Raw genomic sequence first — 12,124 nt, 5'->3', positions numbered from 1 at the left:
AGCATCATGGAATTGGCGATGAAGGAAGGTTGGTGATGACGATGGCGATGATCTCCCCTCTCTGGAGCCCAGAACGGACTCCAGATCTGCCCTCCAGAGGAAAAACGGGAGGTGGCGGCGCCTCCGTAGCGTAAAACGCGATGAACTTTTCTCCCGGATTTTTTCCGGTCAAAGGAGGATATATAGAGTTGGAATTGGAGGCGGCGGAGCCCCGAGGGGCTCACAAGCCTGCGAGGCCCGGCTAGGGGGGGGCGGGCCTGGTGGGCTTGTGAGGTCCTGGCTCCATCTCTCCAGGTGATTCTTGCGCCAGTATGTTTTATATATTCCACAAAAATCCTCGTAGATTTCCAGGTCATTCCGAGAACTATTATTTCTGCGCAAAAACAACACCATGGCAATTCTGCTGAAAACAACGTTAGTCCGGGTTAGTTCTATTCAAATCATGCAAATTAGAGTCCAAAACAAGGGCAAAAGAGTTTGGAAAAGTAGATACGACGGAGACGTATCAAGGACTTGCATCCCTTCGTTAGTACGCGTGTTTTTAATTCATTGTTAGTTTGGCATGAAACCAAATAACCTCCGTCTGGGCCTGCGGGGTACTTAGCTCATGCGTTTGCGCCGGTCCCGTCCATAGCTCCTCCTGAGCAGCTCATGCTTTGTAGGTGGGATGGGATGGAGACCCTTTCGGCACTCTATATCTGCAGATCCCGGTCCCGCACATTTCCGTGCCGCCGTGAGGCACATCCCGTTACCAAGGTTGTTCCTCACGGGGCAAAGCCCCGGCGCCCCGGGTGCCAATGTGATCGACACCTGGGTGGCCGAGTGGCTTTGCGACTAGTAAGGCCCCTGAGGCATACTGCTCAGGAGCCCCCTTTGACACTCAAGCCCGACAGGCCCCAGTCCCGCATATTTCTCCACCGCCTTTAGGTTCGGCGCACTTCACGGGGCAGGGCCCCGCCACTCCCGACACCGACCAGAGCTCCGGGACGGCACCAGGAGGGATGAGTGGCATTATGACCGGTAAGGCTCCTGAGGCAGTGCTCAGGAGCCCCTTTGGCGCTCGAGCCATTCAACATTCCGTCTCATTGGTCATCGCCCCAGGGTGCCTTGAGGCCACCCGAGACTCTTTGTGGTGGTATCATGTTTCGGTCCGGACCCTCGAGCGGGGGTCGACCGCTAAAAATGTTTGCCCCTCGGGCAGCAAGTCCTCGCTTTCATGCTCCTTGGCGCCTAGGGGCGGTGGGGAGCATTCAGCTCCTCAGAAGATGTCATTCAAAAAAGGAGGCTTCAAAGCCGGTGAAACGAGAAAGTGCCAGAGAAAATTCCCCTCCTTTTTGTTTTTCAAACAGCAACTTTAAAAATCGATAAATTTAAATCCAGCAGAAGATAGTTCAAGATCCAGGAAGAAGCAAGCAAACGTCGCGTCCGGCACCTAGGCTGGCATAGTCATTGGTGGACTGTGTCTATTTCCTTGCGAGTTGCGGGCATAGTCATTGGTGGACTGTGTTGATTGCCTTCGTCTTCTCCCCAGCGCAGAGCATAGGGCTTTCACTAGGCGTGGGGTGATAACCCACAAGTATAGGGGATCGCAACAGTTTTCGAGGGTAGAGTATTCAACCCAAATTTATTGATTCAACACAAGGGGAAGCCAAAGAATATTCTCAAGTATTAGCAGTTGAGTTGTCAATTAAACCACACCTGAAAGATTTAGTATCTGCAGCAAAGTATCAGTAGCAGAGTAGTATGATAGCAGCGGCAACAGTACCCAGTAGCAGCAAAGTGACAACAGTAGCAGGAAAGTAACTGCGGTAGCAACGGAGTAACAGTAGTAGTAGTGACATCAGTAGCAGCAAAGTAACATAGCAAGGACCAATAGGAAAAACTCGTAGGCATTGGATCGGTGATGGATGATTATGCCGGATGTTATTCATCATGCAACAGTTATAACACGGAGAGATATGTAACTAGCTCCAGTTCATCAATGTAATGTAGGCATGTATGCCGTATGTAGTCATACATGCTTAGGGAAAAGAACTTGCATGACATCAATTGTCCATCCCTCCCGTGGTAGCGGGGTCCTAATGGAAACTACGGGATATTAAGGTTCTCCTTTTAATATAGAACCGGACCAACGCATTAACACTTAGTGAATACATGAACTCCTCATACTATGGTCATCTCCGGGAGTGGTTCCGGCTATTGTCACTCCGGGGTTGCCGGGTCATAACACATAGTAGGTGACTACAACTTGCAAGATAGGATCAAGAACACACATATATTGGCGACAACATAATAGGTTCAGATCTGAAATCATGGCACTCGGGCCCTAGTGACAAGCATTAAACATGGCAAAGTAGTAGCAACATCAATCTCAGAACATAGTGGATACTAGGGATCAATCCCCGTCACAACTAACTCAATTACATGATAGATCTCATACAACCCATCACCGTCCAGCAAGCCTACGATGAGATTACTCACGAACGGTGAAGAGCATCATGGAATTGGCGATGAAGGAAGATTGGTGATGACGATGGCGATGATCACCCCTCTCCGGAGCCCAGAACGGACTCCAGATCTGCCCTCCAGAGGAAAAACGGGAGGTGGCGGCGCCTCCGTAGCGTAAAACGCGATGAACTTTTCTCCCGGATTTTTTCCGGTCAAAGGAGGATATATAGAGCTGGAATTGGAGGCGGCGGAGCCCCGAGGGGCTCACAAGCGTGCCAGGCCCGGCTAGGGGGGCGGGCCTGGTGGGCTTGTGAGGTCCTGGCTCCATCTCTCCAGGTGATTCTTGCGCCAGTATGTTTTTATATTCCACAAAAATCCTCGTAGATTTCCAGGTCATTCCGAGAACTTTTATTTCTGCGCAAAAACAACACCATGGCAATTCTGCTGAAAACAACGTTAGTCCGGGTTAGTTCCATTCAAATCATGCAAATTAGAGTCCAAAACAAGGGCAAAAGAGTTTGGAAAAGTAGATACGACGGAGACGTATCAAGGCCCTGCATCCCTTCGTTAGTACGCGTGTTTTTAATTCATTGTTAGTTTGGCATGAAACCAAATAACCTCCGTCTGGGCCTGCGGGGTACTTAGCTCATGCGTTTGCGCCGGTCCCGTCCATAGCTCCTCCTGAGCAGCTCATGCTTTGTAGGTGGGATGGGATGGAGACCCTTTCGGCACTCTATATCTGCAGGTCCCGGTCCCGCACATTTCCGTGCCGCCGTGAGGCACATCCCATTACCAAGGTTGTTCCTCACGGGGCAAAGCCCCGGCGCCCCGGGTGCCAATGTGATCGACACCTGGGTGGCCGAGTGGCTTTGCGACTAGTAAGGCCCCTGAGGCATACTGCTCAGGAGCCCCCTTTGACACTCAAGCCCGACAGGCCCCAGTCCCGCATATTTCTCCACCGCCTTTAGGTTCGGCGCACTTCACGGGGCAGGGCCCCGCCACTCCCGACACCGACCGGAGCTCCGGGACGGCACCAGGAGGGATGAGTGGCATTATGACCGGTAAGGCTCCTGAGGCAGTTCTCAGGAGCCCCTTTGGCGCTCGAGCCATTCAACATTCCGTCTCATTGGTCATCGCCCCAGGGTGCCCTGAGGCCACCCGAGACTCTTTGTGGTGGTATCATGTTTCGGTCCGGACCCTCGAGCGGGGGTCGACCGCTAAAAATGTTTGCCCCTCGGGCAGCAAGTCCTCGCTTTCATGCTCCTTGGCGCCTAGGGGCGGTGGGGAGCATTCAGCTCCTCAGAAGATGTTTCAAAAAAGGAGGCTTCAAAGCCGGTGAAACGAGAAAGTGCCAGAGAAAATTCCCCTCCTTTTTGTTTTTCAAACAGCAACATTAAAAATCGACAAATTTAAATCGAGCAGAAGATAATTCAAGATCCAGGAAGAAGCAAGCAAACGTCGCGTCCGGCACCTAGGCTGGCATAGTCATTGGTGGACTGTGTCTATTTCCTTGCGAGTTGCGGGCATAGTCATTGGTGGAATGTGTTGATTGCCTCCGTCTTCTCCCCAGCGCAGAGCATAGGGCTTTCACTAGGCGTGGGGTGATAACCCACAAGTATAGGGGATCGCAACAGTTTTCGAGGGTAGAGTATTCAACCCAAATTTATTGATTCAACACAAGGGGAAGCCAAAGAATATTCTCAAGTATTAGCAGTTGAGTTGTCAATTCAACCACACCTGAAAGATTTAGTATCTGCAGCAAAGTATCAGTAGCAGAGTAGTATGATAGCAGCGGCAACAGTACCCAGTAGCAGCAAAGTGACAACAGTAGCAGGAAAGTAACTACGGTAGCAACGGAGTAACAGTAGCAGTAGTGACATCAGTAGCAGCAAAGTAACATAGCAAGGACCAATAGGAAAAACTCGTAGGCATTGGATCGGTGATGGATGATTATGCCGGATGTTATTCATCATGCAACAGTTATAACACGGAGAGATATGTAACTAGCTCCAGTTCATCAATGTAATGTAGGCATGTATGCCGTATGTAGTCATACGTGCTTAGGGAAAAGAACCTGCATGACATCAATTGTCCATCCCTCCCGTGGCAGCGGGGTCCTAACGGAAACTACGGGATATTAAGGTTCTCCTTTTAATATAGAACCGGACCAACGCATTAACACTTAGTGAATACATGAACTCCTCATACTATGGTCATCTCCGGGAGTGGTTCCGGCTATTGTCACTCCGGGGTTGCCGGGTCATAACACATAGTAGGTGACTACAACTTGCAAGATAGGATCAAGAACACACATATATTGGCGACAACATAATAGGTTCAGATCTGAAATCATGGCACTCGGGCCCTAGTGACAAGCATTAAACATGGCAAAGTAGTAGCAACATCAATCTCAGAACATAGTGGATACTAGGGATCAATCCCCGTCACAACTAACTCAATTACATGATAGATCTCATCCAACCCATCACCGTCCAGCAAGCCTACGATGAGATTACTCACGAACGGTGAAGAGCATCATGGAATTGGCGATGAAGGAAGATTGGTGATGACGATGGCGACGATCTCCCCTCTCCGGAGCCGAGAACGGACTCCAGATCTTCCCTCCAAAGGAAGAACAGGAGGTGGTCGCGCCTCCGTATCGTAGAACGCGATGAAATATTCTCCCTTATTTTTTTCCGGACGAAAGAGGCTAAATAGAGCTTAGATTGGAGGTGGTGGAGCAACGTGGGGCCCACAAGCCTGCCAGGCGCGGCCAGGGGGGCCCTCCGCCTGGTGGGCTTGTGGGCTCACAGCTCCACCCCTCCGATTGATTCTTGCGCCAGTATTTTTTATATATTCCACAAAAAATCCCCGTAAATTTCCAGGTCATTCCGAGAACTTTTATTTCCGCGCAAAAATAACACCATGGCAATTCTGCTGAAAACAACGTTAGTCCGGGTTAGTTCCATTCAAATCATGCAAATAAGAGTCCAAAACAAGGGCAAAAGAGTTTGAAAAGTAGATACGATGGAGACGTATCATGGGGTGGACCCCTTCCGCGTCCTCGGAGGGCCCTGGGCGTATACAGCCGCAGCTCGTTATTACGTGAGAGTGTCACGGCGGGGGTGTATCTGGGAGGTTGCGAGGACGCTTTGGCCTCGTGAGTGTCCGTACCCCCGAGGCATTATGCGCCTGATTCCTTTTGGGTTGAGCGCAGTCATTGGTGGACTATGTTGATGGCCTCCGTCTTCTCCCCAGCATGGAGCATAGGGCTTCCACTTGGCGTGGGGTGGACCCTTACCGCGTCCTTGGGGGGCCCCGGGCGTATACAGCCTCGGCCCGTTATTACATGAGAGTGTCACGGGATGAAGTAGGTTCCGGAAGGATTGAAGGATGATGCAGAGGTACCTCGGGTTAATGCAGGTCCCGCGCGCTCCTTTTCCTGAGAGTGGTTGAGGACTTTTCTACTGCTCTACGTTGGCAGGTACCAGTCCCGCACATTTCCCTGCCATCGTGAGGCGCCTCACGGAGCAAGGCTCTCACACCCCTGATACCAACCGAATGTGCATGGATGGCACCAGGGTGGCCAAGTGGCTTTGTGACCGGTAAGGCTCCTGAGGCGCGATGCTCAGGAGCCCCCCTTGATGTTCGAGCAGCTCTGTGTCGCCAAGACCCGGTCCTGCACATTTCCCAACCGCCGTTGCTTGCGACCGAATGGACGAACGTAGCTACGTGGTCAAGCCCTTCCACCCCTGATAACGAACGAATGTCCGTGGACGACATCAAGGGTGGCAGGTGGCTTTATGACCGGTAAGGCTCCTAAGGCAGAATGCTCAGGGGCCCCCTTTTGACCCTCAAGCGGCCCCCATTTCATCATGTTGATTTTTTCCTTGAGAAGCCGTGGGGCCTCCCAGGTCCTGCGACGGGGCTACGCGCACCGGTCGGAGCCCCTGAGCATGGGGGGTAGATCGCCCAAAGATGCAAGCAAGGTAAGATGTTAGGTCGCCAAATGGATGTAGCACAAGTTATGGAAGCATGAGTAAATGATATGATGGGCAGTGGTATGCCATCAACACTTGAAGTTCCTGCGGTCAGCCGACACTCCCTAGAGCAGTGAACCCAAAAACTTACCTCGTATAGCTTCTTCGCGTCTCAGGGGCGCCTCTCGATGCCCGCACCCTGTCACACCCTGTTTATCACCACAAGTATTTTATGTTGCAAAAATCAGAGATTGTTAAAACTTTTTCAAATAATGTTGTGAGTGCTATGTAAGCCCTTGTATGAGTGAATGCTTCCTTGCTTGATGACTCAAACCCATGAAAACTTATTATTTTGCTCTCTTCAAAAACCCTTTTTCTTTTATATCAAGATCACCTTCATCATGTTGGGATACACTACTAGCTCAAGAAGCCAAGTGGCACTTCCAACCAAAGTTGGTGATCTGATCCTAATATTATTTTCATTCATTAATAACATTAATTGGTGATTTAAAATATTATTTTCCTATTTTATATTTATGTCTGTTTCTAAGGCCAGGAATGATATTCCCACAATGAAAATTGCTTTCCCGCCTTAGAAAATTCTGAGTAAATTCATGGAAGCTCAGAAGGACATACATTTTCCATATATAAGATTTTCAACCCTATTTTATGTTAATATTCTTTGAGTAAAACCCTGAAAACCATTTCTGTCTGTTTTAGCTTTTGGAGATGTTTCCATAGGAAATAATCTCAATAAATTCCCATAAAATTACAGGAGCCCTCCCAAGCCATATTAGGTGCTCACATAAAATCTCACCTTGATCCAAGGTGGGGAAGTGCACCTAATGAGCCCAAAACCCTCTTTGTCCAAAGAAGAGTTGGAACAACTCTACATTGCAAAGTTTCTCCGAAGGAGCTGAAACTTTGCAGAAGTGTTTGACACCCCAAATGAGGACTCCACACCAAAGATGGGATTTGTGAGACTCTGATTGGCCACACTTCCTTTGTAAAGGACAGTACTGGTCATTTTGAAGCATTTCCAAGTTTACAAAGCTAAACTTGTTCAATGGGGCTCAAATTTGGTGAAATCCCATGTTTTTACCCCAATACCAAACCTGTTAAGTTTCAGTTCCAGTGGTGGAGTGGAAGCACCCCAAATCACTGTCGAACACCTTCTGACAGGAAGGTAAAAACCCTCCTAGCCACTATTTTACCCAGTGGAAAAGCCCCAAACTTGGTGAGTTAGAGCCCCAGAACACCCTGAGCACCTAGTCAACCAGCCCCTCCCCAACTCCAAGCACTAGTGACAAGATCTTCAATTTGAGCCGCAGGTCAGTACTGGCAACACTGGTGTTCCTTGCCTCCTTTGACCAGCTCGTGCTCCCACTAGCACACAACGGCTAGGCACACTCCCAGCAACACTCAGGACATGGAGGACACGTCCTAAGTGCCCAGAGCGCGCCAGCATGCCGTGGCATGCCAAAACTGCGCTCTGGGCGCGCTACAGAGAGCCTCCAGCAAGGGGATGTCGCCCCGGCCAGTTCCAACCTCCCCAGTAATGTCCAAGCGCTCCCCCGACAACCACTCTGTGCAAAGCTACCATCAGGGACCCCCCCCCTCTCCTCGCGCAAGAGCTCAGGCGACGCGTGCTCGCGCACGCCCGACGCGGCCGAGCATGCACGGACGATGCGGCTCGACCCCACTCGCTTTCCCTCTGCGGCCGATGCACCAGGAGGTCCTAAACCACGTCCCGAACCCATGGTTTCGCAGCCAGCACCTCACTGTGCACGCACGCGCGCCACGGTGAGTCACCGACGCGCCCGAGTCGGCTCACCGTCGTTGGCCTATAAATAGGTCCCCCCGGCACCCCAGCACCCCCCAGGCAGCTTCAGCACAACCACTAGACTCCCCCTAGCCGCCTAATCGAGCTCGCGGAGACCCGGTGCTCGAGATCGACCGAGGCCCCTCCGCCTCGAAGCTCCGGTCGATCTCCGGCTACACGCTGGCTCCTGCACCGCCCGACCTCCCATTGCACTTCCCTTGACACCGGGATCTTTTCCCCCAACTTCCTCGAGCGAATCCGTGCCCCTAGCCACTAGCTCGACGCCATCCCGAAACCTTTCCGCCATGGTCACCTCGTCGTCGGCGACCCAGACCACCTCCGGTGACGTCCCAACCACGAGCAGGTAGGCGGAGAAGCGAGGGACCCATTCCCGCTCCTAGATTGGCCTGAGGGCAACGGTAGCCTTGCCGGCGTCCGTCTCCACCTCTCTGGCTGGATGTAGGAGAAGGAACCGACAGGTGGAGCCCACCTGTCAGTGTCCTGGGGCAGCCAGCGCGCGCAGCCGCTCACGCTGACTCCAGGGGCCCGCAGGTCAGGTTTGAACCTGGCCCGCGCGCGCCTGGTGGCTGGTCTGCTGGCTGGGCCGGCTGGGTCTCCCCTGGCCTTTTTCTTCTATTTTTAACCTGCAAGCTTAAATGATTTTTATAAAAATATTTAGCCAGTAGAAAAATATGATTCTTCCACCAACAATTTTCTAAAAATGTGTAGTAATTGATTCTTAAGAGTTTGACATTTATCAAAAACAGAATCTGTTTTGGTATAATAAAATAATATTAAAAGAATTTGTTTGCTCCTGTTTGCTTTTAAATAAATATGCTTAGCTAATAAAAACCATAGAAAACATTTTCCAAAATAATAAACTGAATTTATTCAAGCTTTGCAACATTTTTAAAAGCACCTTGTGATCTGTTTTGGTGTGAGCTATTATTTATGTATTCCTTTCTCGACGGTAAAGTTACCGAGTGACGGAGGATTCGGAGCGGAAGACCTCGAAGACCCCGGATACCTAGCTGACCAAGGCAAGCAGCCCTTGACCATGACTTTATCATAAACATTGTTGCATGCTAGTATAGTTAGTATTCTCCCGTTGAATGTGATCACGATGCCGGTTCATCATTGTGGTGATGGCACCGGAGGCTTCTTCAAGCCCTCGCATGTTGATGATGTTATTCACATGGCTCCTCGGAGCATGAGCATGATGAGCTTGATCTTACCATCTATGAGGGTCACGCTACTATCATGCGGATTACTAAAGTTAGATCATTGCATTGAGCTTGACCCTACCCCTTGAAGGGTCACGCTAATACCATGTTGACAAGTAAAGATAGAGCATTTTATCATGAGCATGATGATGAGTTAAATCAAAGAGTTTATGCAAACCCCGTTGGGTGCCACTAATGCCCGAGGGTGATGATGAGTTGGTGGCCACTTTTGGAGAAGTGGTGCACCGGGTATTTTGCGTGTGTGGTTTCGGAAATGGGATTAGATTTATGATGTGTCGACCGTCCCAACCTTACCTATACGACCACGTTACCCCTTTATGGGACGGGGCTTTGTTGATTACTCTGGTCGGTGACTTGGCATATAGGGTGAACCCGGTGTGTTCAACCCTTGTCAGATACGTCGATATCTGTAACCTGTTCTTCAAGAGTAGTTCTTTAACTTGTTGCATATACCTGATCATTCCACCAAATTGCATTCCACCATAGATACATGTTACTGTTATTCTTCACTATCAATGTTCATATCATGGGCTGTTTGCGAGTACATTCAAAGTACTCATTGGCTTGCCACTGGTTATATTATTGACCAGACATGGATGGACCAAAGTTTGGCGACGAGTACGCCGTCGGAGACGAACCTGCGATCTAGGACGCTTCCAAGTCAGAATGCCTGTCGGTGTAGACTTTCTGGCATGGGCACCGCTTAGCCCTTACAAGTTTCCGCTACCCGATGTATCTGTTTAATTGGCGTTAGGCCTCGCTCTTTAACCCGACCTTCTGGTCGTTTGATGTAATAATTTCGGTACTTGGATGTAAGACTCTATTATTCAGTATCTGTGTTCAGTGAACATTGATCCTTGGGGTCACTGGGCACGGCGAACTCGACTTGCTAGTCGGGTCCCCCACAAAACTGGTATCAGAGCCATCCTGACTATAGGAAGCCTTAGATAGCATGAATGTTAGCCGAGAACGTTAGAATGCCAGCCTTGCACAAAACTTTTGCACATACAACCTTCTGACCTCTCTCCTATACCTTGTAGATGGATGTCGTACCTGAGACGCTTCTGGAGACCGGCTTTCCACTACTCCTGGTGGATTGTCTCGAGAAGTGCCACGTACGTCGCACACCCATCTTCCTCTACCATGAGCACTGGGTCAACGCCGACACTAAGGAATATCACGTGGACATGATAGTGAAGGCTAATGACTCCCCGTCTAGTTGGTTCTTCGAAGGACCACAGATGGGAGAGCTGATGTTGGCAGTGGAGACGGGCGCACGAGAGGCGCTCGTGCGTCCCCGCAGCATCCTCCCTGAGATGGCTAACGAGCCTGTCACTCGTCACCTACCTTTCATTAAGGAAGGAGTGGATGGGAGTTGGACACTCACCCCAGCCACGGAGGATGGGATGCCATTAAGGTTTCAGACCTACTTCAGCCTCTCGTCGGACACCCTAACGCACTTCCTGGTTAAGGAATCAGCCAAGCTTCGTCAACAGCTACACCTAGTCAAGGGCCTACTCCACACTGAAAAGATGCAGAATCGCAAGATAAAGAAGGCAGGCGCACCTGAAGGAAGGACAGCTGTTGCTACTAGGGGTCGTGTGTTACCCATCCAGGCAGTCCCTCTCCAGAGTCGCCGCCTGACAGCGGAAGAGTACACTGAGATCTTCGCCGCCTCGCCTAAGAGAGGTCGTGATGTGCGGATTCTTTCTTCCACTCCTATAAAGGAAGAAGATGTTGATGAAGACGAAGACAAAGATGAGGATCCTGTTGAATCCGCCTTTGAGACCGAGCAGTCCGCCGCGTAGGATTTAGCATAGGCAATTAGGGATACCCCGAGCGTAGGGTATCCATGTATCCGTTTTTAATTTACGTATGTGTGTATGATGTAAGTCACATATTGCCTTAGGCAGCCTGTGAGTGACTACATCACCTAGTTTTTATGAATGCAATTTCCGTTTGTCAAAAACTTTGGTTTTGAAAACTTGGCACTTGCACGTATTGGACCCCCTCTTACTAGGAACGAATCCTTGTATTTCCGAGCAAGGTGGCATTTTGACCTGTCTGTTTCTATGACAGGATGGTGAACGCAACCCGCAACAGCACCTTCGGCAACCCCGGCGCCGGCTCCTCAGGGACGCCGCAGGGAACCGAAGGGGAAGCTCACGCTGGAGGTCACCACGAGCAGCATAGCGACATTCCGCCACCACCTCCTCCTGAGAACTTGACGATGGCTCAGTTCCTTCAAGCTCTTCGGGAGGAGCGTCAAGCTAGCAATGCCGCTATTCAGCAGCTGACTGAAGTCCTGGGGGACAACCCACCGCGGAATGGGAATGGCGGTGGCCGCTCTACTCTTTCTGAGTTCATGCGGACTACGCCCCCCATATTCACGGAGACGACTGAACCACTGGACGCTGATGACTGGATCCGCACCATTGAAGACCTCCTTGCGCTGATCAAGTGCACCGACGATCATGAGAAGGTCCTTTATGCTTCTCACTGTCTCGAAGGCACCGCCAGGGCATGGTGGGATGGATTCCAGATCATGCGGATAGGGCAAGTCATCACTTGGGTGATGTTCAAGGAAAGATTTCGCGTGGCTCACATTCCACCTGGACTGATGACCATTA

This window comes from Hordeum vulgare, chromosome 5H (assembly GCF_904849725.1).
Source record: "Hordeum vulgare subsp. vulgare chromosome 5H, MorexV3_pseudomolecules_assembly, whole genome shotgun sequence".
Taxonomy (NCBI): Eukaryota; Viridiplantae; Streptophyta; class Magnoliopsida; order Poales; family Poaceae; genus Hordeum; species Hordeum vulgare.
Note: the sequence above shows the minus strand (reverse complement) of the source record.